The 11,811-nt window shown below is 44.3% G+C and overlaps 1 protein-coding gene across 1 annotated transcript in view; it reads right to left on the reverse strand.

The window, feature by feature from the left end:
* PARP12 (poly(ADP-ribose) polymerase family member 12) overlaps window positions 1–1,843 on the reverse strand; it is a 24,008-nt gene extending 22,165 nt beyond the window's left edge. The window contains exon 1 of the mRNA XM_019515399.1: window positions 1,713–1,843. The gene's annotated coding sequence lies outside the window, so the exon portion shown is untranslated. The remainder of the gene's footprint in view (window positions 1–1,712) is intronic.
* Window positions 1,844–11,811: the final 9,968 nt, after the last annotated feature.

Below are 11,811 nucleotides of genomic sequence, written 5' to 3' on the forward strand. Positions count from 1 at the left end.
CCCAGTACAGAACTCTCGTCAGTAGAGAGGCAGAAAAGAATCTTGGAGTCATCATTGATGCCAAGATGAACATGAGTCGGCAGTGTGGGGAGGCAGTCAGGAAGGCCAACCGTACCTTGTCATGCATCCACAGATGCATCTCAAGCAGGTCCAAGGAGGTGATACTCCCCCTCTATGTGACACTGGTCAGGCCGCAGCTAGAGTACTGCGACCAGTTCTGGGGGCCGCACTTCGAGAGGGATGTGGACAGCATGGAGAGGGTCCAGAGGAGGGCCACTCACATGATCAGGGGGCAGCAGGGCAGGCCCTACGAGGAGAGGCTACAGGACCTGAACCTGTTCAGCCTCCACAAGAGAAGGCTGAGGGGGGATCTAGTGTCCTGTTACAAACTAGTCAGGGAGGATCAGCAGGTATTGGGGGAGTCCCTGTTCCCCTGAGCGCTACCAGGAGTGACTAGAAATAATGGTCACAAGCTGGCAGAGGGTAGATTCAGATTAGACATCAGGAGACGCTACTTCACTGTCAGGGCGGCTAGGATCTGGAACCAACTTCCAAGCGAAGTGGTGCTGGCTCCTACCCTGGGGGTCTTCAAGACAAGGCTTGACAATCACCAAAGTACTCTTTCCTGCCATGGCAGGGGGTCGGACTTGATGATCTGCTCAGGTCCCTTCCAGCCCTACCAACTATGAAACTTTCGTTTCTACCCAGGAGAACTTTTACAATCTTTTCTCCAATGCCTGATGAAGGAAGTTTGTGCCCAAAAGTTTGCAATTAAACAACTTTTTTTGCAAAAATCATGTGGGTCTAATAAAGGATGATCTCTCTACTATGAGTCCTGATTGCTTTTACCCACCTGCTTAGAATAAAAATTCATAGCCTCTGGCTCAGACTTTCAAACACACCTAAGGAACGGAGTATCCAAACTCAGCAGGAAGGAACAGAACATTCAAATACCCTACCTGGCTTTGACAACCCCATCTTTCATATTCAAAAGGAGGGCAGGAGAAAGAAGGGCGCAGTTCCCAGTCTGTGTTTGAATACAAAAGATCTGAGAGGACAAAGGTCAAGTCTGAAAAAATCCAGGAACTAAGAGGCATAACTAGAAGCAACCGGTGGGGACTCTGGGCTTTCACTTCCTTTTGACAAAGTCCTTTCTTTCACCGATGTTGTCTTTTCAACCTTAACCTACAGTAAGAGCTGCAAGGCCTACTCTTAAAATAATGATCACAATTCATTTTCTTTACAAATCCCATTACAGGGGACTCGCACAATATATGTTAACTTGAATGTCTTTTTCAAAGCCCGTTGAAGTGGGAATGATGCATTTCAAAAGCGAAAGTGAAAATGGGTCAGAGTTTCTCCACCTGCTAACTTAAGTGAAAAACAAGTTAGAAATGCTTCCTCCCCCTGAAAGACTTACCAAAAGACCATCTAATTTTGGGGGACATTTGGTTAGAGTTGCCTTATTTTTTAGCAAAAGGCTTTCTACTTGTAGTCAAAGACATCCTCCTACCCCACACCATTTATAACTGTGCACACAAAAAAAACCTGACAGCATACTTCTTACACAGAACACACGGGGAAAAGAAGAAGCATTAAACAAAGACAATTTCTCAGGGGACAGCTCAGATTAGTTGCTTGCTGCCAGCAAATGTTCTTCTCAACCCTTACTAAACACAAAGTCCATGTGCTCTCCAGATTCAATCCCTTACCTTTTTCCTTGTTTGCTTTCCTGAAAGAAAAACTAAGACGACTCAGTCAAAATTGCCTCCTCAGACTTAGCAACTTACAGAAATCCTATTAAACTGTTCAGCCAAGCTCTTTTCGAGCTAAAAAGCCCCTCCTACCATCCTTCAAACCAGGAAATGAAGTTAGTCACTTGTCTCAGGGTCAAAAACTACTTTATTTAACCCTTTCTGAACCAAATCAAAACTGCAAACTCATGGGAGGGGGGAATCTGCCAGCCTAATTTGCTCACACTAACACTAAACTAAAAGTCCATATGTTTCTGCCTTCCCCCCCACATTTTCAATCAACATATGCTAGAAAATCCTTTCCATTTAACATTGTAGAGCTTAGAAAATAGAAGCTAGTTCCTGCCATGCATGTGCCCTATCGTGTTAACAGGAGGTAGAGGCAGAAAATGTTTATAGCAAATGTCACCCGCTCTTCACACACAGGCCAGTACGTTTCCCTTTATTACTTATTCTTTGCATCTCTTACAATATGATACATGCTACACCAGCATAAAAGAACACAAAGTCCCTACCCAGAGAGTGTATTTGAGGAGTACAGCAGGCCACCACCAGACCCTAAAACTCAGAAATGGGCCTTAAACTCTACTGCTGCTATCAGTGGTTGCACTAAAATGACACTCCTATGAACTAGTATTCATCCATCTTTCCCATTTGATTCTTACTGCCTGACACCTGTGCTTGTTTCAGTCTAGGGCTCCTCCCCCCTTCACCGACCCGCATGCTCTGGAACCCTCTTTAAACAACCTTGTTGAAGCATTTCCTGTTATATTTCATTCTTCTACAAGCATTCCCAAAGCCAAATGCAGCTATTTCCTAGCAGCCACTAATCTTTTGGCAGCATTACATTTATCACCGTCATGCTTCTCTTTTACATTGCATTATTTTAAATTAGTTTAATGGCTTGAGGTTGTGCACGCTTTCCCAGTAGCTAGAAATACTATTTCGACAGCCTGCTCTTCTTTATCCACCTAATCCGCAATCTCAGACAGCTTCCATGGTATCTTCTTCAAGCCAACAAGAAATCATGTTCAGTAATTATTATTTTCACAAGCTTTAACTTTAATGCGTTTTAAGCTTTGCATAAGTACCTGATCAATGGGCCACTTTAACATCCCCCCTGGACCCCTGAAGAGTTGGAGGCCACTAATCCCAACACTTTGCTTCTAACAGACCTATCAGTCAGAGCACATCCTTTACTACAGATGATAAAGGAACATACTTTAAAATCTAACTCAGGAAAGGCTCAAGACAGTGCCCTCACTCAGTGAAAGTCAATGCTAGTGACATAGCACCCAAGAGCTAGGATCCTGCTGGGGAGTTTCAAGGGATGTGAAGCCAGTGGAATAAGTCTGAAGGGATTTTGATTTCCCCTCACCTCTATCCAGCATCTATTAATTCCACTTCATTTAAAAAAAAAAACCTCCTTGTTAAAATGAAGAGTTAATTCACTAATGCACACATGAACAAAAGTATTATTTCACAAAGACAATAATTGAACTTAGAGCTGATAATAACCTTAAGAAAGAAAATACAGGCAGTCCTCGACTTACAATATTTCGAGTTACATTTCACACTTACAAGGTTTGTAAATTGACACCCTGTTTCAACTTTCTGACCTCAGTTTCAGCTTTGCAATGCTTGATCTGACCTGATGCCACGCCCGCGAACAAGTTTGCTGCATCTCCCATCTCCCTGGAGAACATCTGTCCAAACTTCCTTGGACACTTTTTTTAAGAAAGCAGACAAGACTCCAGAAAAACCTGCAGCCAAGACTCCTGAGGCGACTCCAGCCAAGAACCCTTCAAAAAGTCCAAAGGGCTCTTGCTCTTCAAAAAGTCTGGCAAAGTCACTTCAAAGAAGTCCTTCTAAATCAATGCGATTGCTATTTACAATAGAAATACATTAATGTAGCTATATTATTCATCTATAAATTGATTGAGTGCCAAATTCTGGGTTATTTTTGGTGAAAATAGGGTATTGGGCCTTGGTTCAGGAACCAATCCCCTGTTTATAACATTGTTTCCTATGGGAAAATTTGTTCCAAGTTGCAACGTTTTGACTTAAGACACAGCTTTCAGGAACCAATTGTGTTGTAAGTTCAAGGACTGCCTGCATAGCAAGTCTTTGAAGAAGACAAATAGAAAAAAAACCAGCCTGCTTAAAAAGAAAGAGTAGATTGCACTTTGCAAAGAGAGCATTAGCAAGCAGGGAAAGTGTAGAATACAGAAAACAGAATGGAAGAAGAAGGATTTGAGGTCACATTCCTGTGCCTAGTTTGTCCATAGATATTTGCTTTCCTAAAGGGCTTTGTAGGAAGAGAAAAAAATGGATGAAACATAGATCTAATATAACCTTTAAATTGTTAATCTGCAAAACGTCTTACCCAAAAGATCATCTTATAGGAAAAGGATTCTATTCTCATAAGAACAGCATCGTAGGATTCTATACAAGGATCCTTTCTTGCTCTTGGTTTCTCAGGTGAAGGTTAGGCAGCCTGAAGAAGGACTCTCAAGTCAGACCAGTTCTGCTGAGCCACAGCAAAGTGCAGCTAGCTTTGTTGTGTCCTGGCCAACCCAACTGGTGGAAACTCACCGAATCAGTGAACTTGGCCAAGTGGCTGGACCAAAGAGCTGGGGCAAGACCAAGCAGTTCAGGCAGGAACAGTGCTAGAAGAGCCAGGAAAGCTACCTGTGCTGCCCTTCTCTACTTACAAGACAGACTCAAAGCACAAGTAGTATTTCAGGTAAATTGCCACCACTGGTAGCAGTGCCAGCAGCAACCCAGAAATGCTGCCGGCGCTTCTCTCAAGGAGTGCACAGCCTCTCTCGGGGGGTGCACGTGCATCCAAATGCACCCCCATGCATCACCAATGCTCACAGTTGTTACAGTGGGTGTAGAAATATTTTATTTGAACAAGTTACATTGGGAAAGTGATTGAATTTATTTAATTTTTAGAAATTGTCTTATTGTACTTCTCTTTTCCCTCCTCTTTTCTAAGGACAAAGAATTTCTTCAGTGCATTTTCAATACATTTGAATGTTATCTTTCTGCTCATTTCTGTCCACCTTTCTCCATCCTCCTTTTCTATGTTACAGATTGTTTCTCCTGGGAGTCTATATTTCTCTCAAGTTTGCTTCCGTTTCCACTTTGCACTTTAATTGCATCACAGTAGACACATATGGGTTTTTCCTTGTTTTTGTTTTATTTTAAAACAATTTAAGTGAGCTCGTTACATTGCAAACTAAACTACATCCACATATAGTTTAGTTTGCAATGTAGCCATTTGTAACTTTGTAGCCTTTTAACAGCTTCTCACCCCCACGGACAGAGGGCAAGCCACTAGCAGGCCAAACAGCCTGAGCTGGGGGGCTCTTTCCCTATGCAGCCATGGTGCCTCCTGGAGCCACCCAGGTGGGCTACTAGCAGGCCAGATGCTGCCCCAGCTCAGGCTGAGGGAAGAGTTGGATCGGGTCAGGTGCTGCCTCCAAGCTGAGGCAGCACCTGCCTGCTAGCTGCCCACCCAGGTGGCCCTAGGGGGTGCTGCTGCTGCAGACAGAAGAGCCAGGGCCCCCTGCAGCTCAGCCGGCAGCCATGGGAGAGGCAGGTAGGCTCTGTGGAAGGAAAAAAAAAAAAAAAGATTGGGCCTTTCACTGCTTCTCTCCCCCACCCCAGCCTATGTGAGCTGCCAGCAGGCTGAGCAGCCCCTGAACTGTAAGGGGCCCTGCTCCTTCCCTCCATGGTGGTGGTGCCCCCTGGGGTCACCCAGGACGGCAGCTAGTGGGCAGATGCTGCCCCAGCTCAGAGGCAGCACCCAGCCCAATCCAGCTCTTCCCCAAGCCTGAGTTGGAGCAGCATCCAGCCTGGAAGTAGCCTGCCTGGGCGGCTCCAGGGGCACCACTGCCATGGAGGGAAGGACCGGGACCCTCTGTAGTCAAGGGGCCGCGAGTCCCACAGGCAGCTCACCCCCACCAGTCATGGGAATGTGGACAGGCTCCATGAAACAAACAAACAAAAAACAAAACCCAAAAGGATTGGACTCCTTGCTGTAACAGTGATGGAAGCTCCTAAATTGAAACACTGGGTTTTAATCATCACAATTAAAAATGCACTGTTTCAATTTAGGGGGCTAAACCCCTGTCATATGTACAAAGCACCCTACGCCTCTTTTCCTTTGCCCCTCATAAGGGGTTTGAATAAAAACCAAGGCTGGATCCCTGAACTGCTTCTATTATAGCTGTTGCCCTGTGTTTTTTTCATTCCTTTATTATGAGAAATTTTCATCAGCAGGTTTTCCCTCCTGGCCTCATTTTGTTTTCTTTCTCCTCCAAGTCCTATACTCTGACAGTGCTTCCCCCAGGGCTGCTTATTAACAAGGAGATGTGGATCAGGCTTGCCAAAAGCAGAGCAGCACCAGGAGCAAAAAAAGGCTGAAAAATAACCTAAATGCACCCTACAGGTCCAAAGCTACAAAACAAATAAAAATTTAAAAAAAAAAAAACACCAAAACCACTGGGTTAATCTCACGTTTGAATATTCAAGAATGGCAATGTTGTGTAATAATAGAGGTATATCTGAGCACCAAGATAGATCCCCTACCTGCACTCTTCAAGGCAGTCAGAGGGTAGGAAGGAAAGGATTTCAACCCAAGGACACCATAAATCATGATGACCTTGGTGAATCCTTGCTGTGACTTTTTATACAGAACACAAATCAGAGTCAGCTTTGACTGAAGGGAACAATCCCTCATTCATTAGCACATCAAGTAGACTGGACCCCTCCTCATCCCACAGGATTTTTCCCAAAGCAGGTAATCATCCTTCCCACCCCCAAGCATGGTTCTGCCCTGGGTACAAAATGTGCTAGTTATACCTCTGCCTGCTATGTAGTCAATGCAAGTTCAAATACATTTTCACATTTATACTCAACTGAACTCATAAAGATAGAATGTGTTTTATCCAATTCATAGATGCTAGGGTCAGAAGGGACCTTAATAGATCTTCAACTCCGACCCCCTGCATAGGCAAGAAAGAGTGTTGGGTTCAGATGACTCCAGCCAGATGCCCATCCAACCTCCTCTTGAAGACCCCCAGGGTAGGGGAGAGCACCACCTCCTTTGGGAGCCCATTCCAGACCTTGGCCACTCTAACTGTGAAGAAGTTCCTCCTAATGTCCAGTCTAAATCTACTCTCTGCTAGCTTATGGCCATTATTTTTTGTGCCCCCCCCAGGGGCACCTTGGTGAGTAGAGCCTCACCAATTCCCTTCTGCTCCCCCATGATGAATTTATAGGCAGCCACAAGGTCACCTCTCAGCCTTCTCTTGCGGAGACTGAAGAGGTCCAGGTGCCCTAGTCTCTCCTCATAGGACTTGGCCTGCAAGCCCTTAACCATACATGTTCAGCTCATGTTAAATACTGAAGTTCAGTCATCTCTGGTGCCTGAGCTTCTGGAAAGGCTAGGTAGCTTGTGTCATTAATGCATCTGGCAGGCACAGTACAAAATAGCCAACAGGGCTCAAGGTTTGAGAGGCATTTCAAAGTTGCCAACCTGTTTCAGCTCCAATGCTTTATGCTTGTTCAAGTTCCTTTATAAAGCATTCCCCTCGTTTTACAAATATTAGCATTTTATTTGGCCAGTGAGATATGAAGTGTCAAATTTAATTTATTTTCTGATAAGTGAAGCCACTGGTAAAAAAGATTCACCTGGACTCGATTCAAGAGTAGTGGTTAGGTGCCAGCTGTCAATTCTAACCAAAGCATTCTGGCTTAAGGAAACTCTTCCAGTCCTGGCTGAGAACAGCCCTCTAAAGTAAGGACTTTGCAACAAAATGAAATGATTGGATTTGCCCAGTTCTGATATTTGTTTTTTGGACAGACATTAAATAAGTGATGCTTTTCATCAAAATGGAAGTGGTCCATGGCAGTGACTCTTCCCAACACACTGAATCCCATTGATTACCAGTGCCAGCAGGCAAAGATATGGTCACTCTTGACATTTTTTTTTCAAATCTGAGGGGGGAGGAGGGGGGGAAATCACTGTGAAGTAATTTCTTCACTCAAGTTATTTCTTTACCAGCTAAGGAACCAGAAGACTACCTCATTCAATGTAGGAAAAATTTGGGGAGTGCTCTCAGACAGTTATTCAATCAATGAACTTCAGTTTGTTTTTCCTGTATGTAGCTACTAATTTGTAACCTGTAAATGGGAGATTATCTAAAAGGAGACTTAGCCTAATCTTAAAGGAATATTACAAAAGGTGGAAGCGTTGCCAGATTACCAAGACTGGATATGGTACAGTCATGTAGGGACAAAAATCAGGGAGACCAAGAGACAAACAGATACAGCTAGCGAGACAGAAAAAGACAACAACAACAAAGTAGTCAGTAAATACATCAAAAGTAAAAACACAGCAAGGAAAATGTAGGTCCCTTACTGAAGGGGAAAGGGAGAGACGGGAAGAGAATCTAATAATGGATGTCGCTGCAAAAGCTGAAGTGTTTAATGAGTGGGGGTTACCTCAGTTAGGGTCACCAACCCTCCTGTATTGGCCGGGAATTTACCAGAATCGGCATCAATTTCCTGGTGACTACTGAAAGCCATCTGGGAAATTGATATTGTGAATGGGTTTCAACAGTACAATTGGTATTAAGTTACATTGCGGGGGGGGGAATCTAGAATAGTTTCCGTCAGAGTTGGCAACCCTAACCTCAATCCTCACAAAAAAAGTCAACTATCAGATGACAAGCAGTTGTCAGTCAAGATTGGGGATTAGATAAACTGTTTAGAGCAGAGAAAGGACAGGTTAGAGATGACTTAAAGAAGCTGGGTGTTTTCAAAATCACCTGGGCCAGATTAGATTCATCCTGGAGAACTCAAGGAATTGTCCAAGGTAATTGCAAAACTATAGACTATCACCTTTGAAAAATCATGGAGAACAAGTGAGGTACCAGAAGACCAGAAAAAAGGCAAAGGCAAATACAGTGCCCACCTTTAAAAGAAAGTGAACAAAGAAGCTCCAGGGAATTTCAGACCAGTCGGTCTGTTTTAGGAACCTGAAATGAAAATGAAGCATACCATCAAGGAAGCTATTTTTAAGCACCATAGAGCAGGGGCTGTCAACCAGGGGTACATGGAAAGGTGCTAGGGGATACACGCAGGCAGGATAAAGCACCGTCACCCACCACCCCACAACACCACCTCCCAGGAGCAGGACTAGGGGAAGGGCAGCAGCTCCTCTCTGCAGGCCACACAGACCAGGGGGGCAGGGGGAAGCTCACACACAACTGCTGCAATCCACCACCCCATGTCACCGCCGCATGCAAGCTCCCCCGCTCCATGCCCAGCTGCCGCTGCCACCTCCCCGGGTCCCCATCCAGCCACCACCACCAGAAGGGATACAACTCCTTAAAAAAAAGTTGAAAACCACTGCCATAGAGAATAAGAAAGCAATAAGGAACAGCTGACAGACCGATCAAGAGCAAATTATACTTAACCCACCTGATTTCCTTCCAGGCTAAGGTGACAGATAGAGGGAGAGCCGTGGGTGTAGTGTACATTGAACTCAGCAAGGCTTTCAACATAGTCCAGATGAAACTACCATCACATGGACACATGATTGGGAGGACAACTGTGCTCAGAGCCAGAGCAGTTGGGCAGGGACATAACTGGCCAATACTGCTCCTTGGTCAATGGCAGCACACGGTGCAAGGGCAGCAACCAGAGGTTTGTTGCTGTGGGGAGGAAAATACGGTCATCTCCTTTGTTTTACCACCAACACATAGGTCAAGTGGCCATTTAAACACTAATTTGGGACGGCTAAAAAAGGAGAGAACATTCTCCTCTCAACAGTGAGCCTCCAGCCATCTCTCCTATATCATGTGCTGCCACTGCTGCTCTGATCTCCCCGCTGCAGGAGCCAGAACCAGGGCTGCTGTACAGAAGATGCAGGGTGTGTATGCAGGGAACAGAGTCAGGAGGGTGAGACAACAATCCCACCCCCTTCCCCCCACCAGCACATATGGTCCCCTTAGGTATTTCCCAATGCTCATACCTTGCTTGCCCGCCCATCATTATGCTACTGAAGTGGGGGTCCCCAGGGGTCTGTCCTGAGCACAATATAGAGTACAGAAGATGGAATTGAATGCATATACAGGTTTCCCTCGCTTTGTGCAGGTTCTGTATGTGTGAATTTGCTCTTATGCGATGACCATTTTTGCACCAAAAATTCATTATAAGCAAAGTAAATTCACTCCTATGCGATTGGTGTGGTGGAAGCCTGCAATCAGCTGCTTTGTGTGGTGTACTGTGGGAGTGACACGCACCAAAATATAGGTCTCCTGTGTGGATCTGCTCTCCTAGCTCGTTTTCTGTGCCATGTGTTTCTGTAAATGCCATCCCCATTATGATAGTGCCTTGTGCTTGTGTGTACTGTTTGCTGTCTGCGAGTACTAAAATTGCCTTGTAAAAGTGGTAGAAATGGGTCTAGGGGTCAGTACAGCTGAGGTCTTGGAACATGTCTATTTGTTACTTTGTAAAGTGGGTTCCCTTTATGCAAATTCGAGGTATGTGCCTTTTCCAGGAACGCATGTACAACATATAAAGCAAGGGAAATCTGTATTTGCAAATGACACCAAGATGGGTGGAGCAACAAACAATTTGGAAAATAAGATTATGTTTTTAAAGTTTGTAAGAAATAAATTGGATGAAATTCAGTAAGTAAAAGTGCAAAGTACTAACTTTTGAAGGAAAAAAAAAAAAAAAAAAATCAAATGCACAGATTCAAACTAAGGTTAAAATAGGTTACAGAATTGCAGAAAAGAACTTGGGTAGGATAAAAGGCCGCAAGCTGAACAGGAGTCACCATTGTAAGTATTGTTGCAAAACGAAGCAAAAACAATAGCCCGCTGGGATGTATTAACAAGTGTGTCATATGTAAATCACTCGAAGTAATTTTTCAACTTTAGGTGAAGTCTCACAGATGCTGAATGGAGTAGTGCCTCCAGTTTTGATCACCATGTTATAAGAAAGGGGTAGACAGGAGCCCAGAAGAGAAAGACTTGTTTTTCAGCCCTCAGTCATGGCATACAAGAAAAGGTTAGAAGAACTGTGATAATTTATTCTGGAAAAGAGAAGATGGGAGGAATTGATAAGTCTTCAAATACAAAAAAGCTTGTTTTAAAGAGGATGGCAGTTTATCGTTTGGGGCAAGGAAGGGAAGCTTTTTGGTTTTTGTTCTTTAAGTATACTAGTGTTTAAGCACTGGAACAGATTACCTAGAGAGGTTATTCAGGGATTTATCTGTAAAGACGACCTGGAGCCTCTCTATACAGAATTTACAAATGTTGACTTGGTTTTTACAGTCACTGGAATGTTTAACATGTGACTGCATTAGGATGTACGCAGTCTGAACATGGGTTTAGTTTAATAGCAGGCCTTTGGAAACTAAGCAGTGACCAGTTTGTCATCGGGTGAGTTGGATCCACACTTATCAGCCTAGAAGATCCCTGTTAGAGTCAAGAGGAACCATCATCTTAGGCAGAGAAGTGCACAGTTAAGGAAATAGAGTGATACCCAGATGCCAGAGGCTTGGGGTGACTGGAAAAGTATGGCCTCCCTAATGCCCAATTCAAAGGATGGCAGGATCCCAGACATTGGCATCACATTTTCTGTGCCAACTGTGAGGTGTGAGGCTACAGCCTAGCCAGAGCCAGGGCCCAGCAGCAGTGGGGGCAGCAGCAGCGGAGTAGTGCCCCCACACTGTCAACACTTACACATTGTCTATGACCCAAGGCAAGACAAGCATGCATGCAGACATTTTATTGCCTTCATATCATATTCCTCTTAAATCTTTTACTTTGATCCTACATCTTAAGATTGAACAATGCTCCGATTTCTAAGATGACTGTCTAGAAACTGTATTTGTTATTGGTCATAAACTCCTCAAAGGAAGAATGGCAGGTAGTGATCCCACAGGGAAACGCTTTTGGTATGTAGTGTACTGCAGAACTCAGGACCCAGTCTAAGAGCAGGATAATCATAGAAGCGAGAGAAATAAAAA

Source organism: Gavialis gangeticus, unplaced genomic scaffold, assembly GCF_001723915.1.
Source record: "Gavialis gangeticus isolate Ggan-Ray unplaced genomic scaffold, GavGan_comp1, whole genome shotgun sequence".
Taxonomy (NCBI): Eukaryota; Metazoa; Chordata; order Crocodylia; family Gavialidae; genus Gavialis; species Gavialis gangeticus.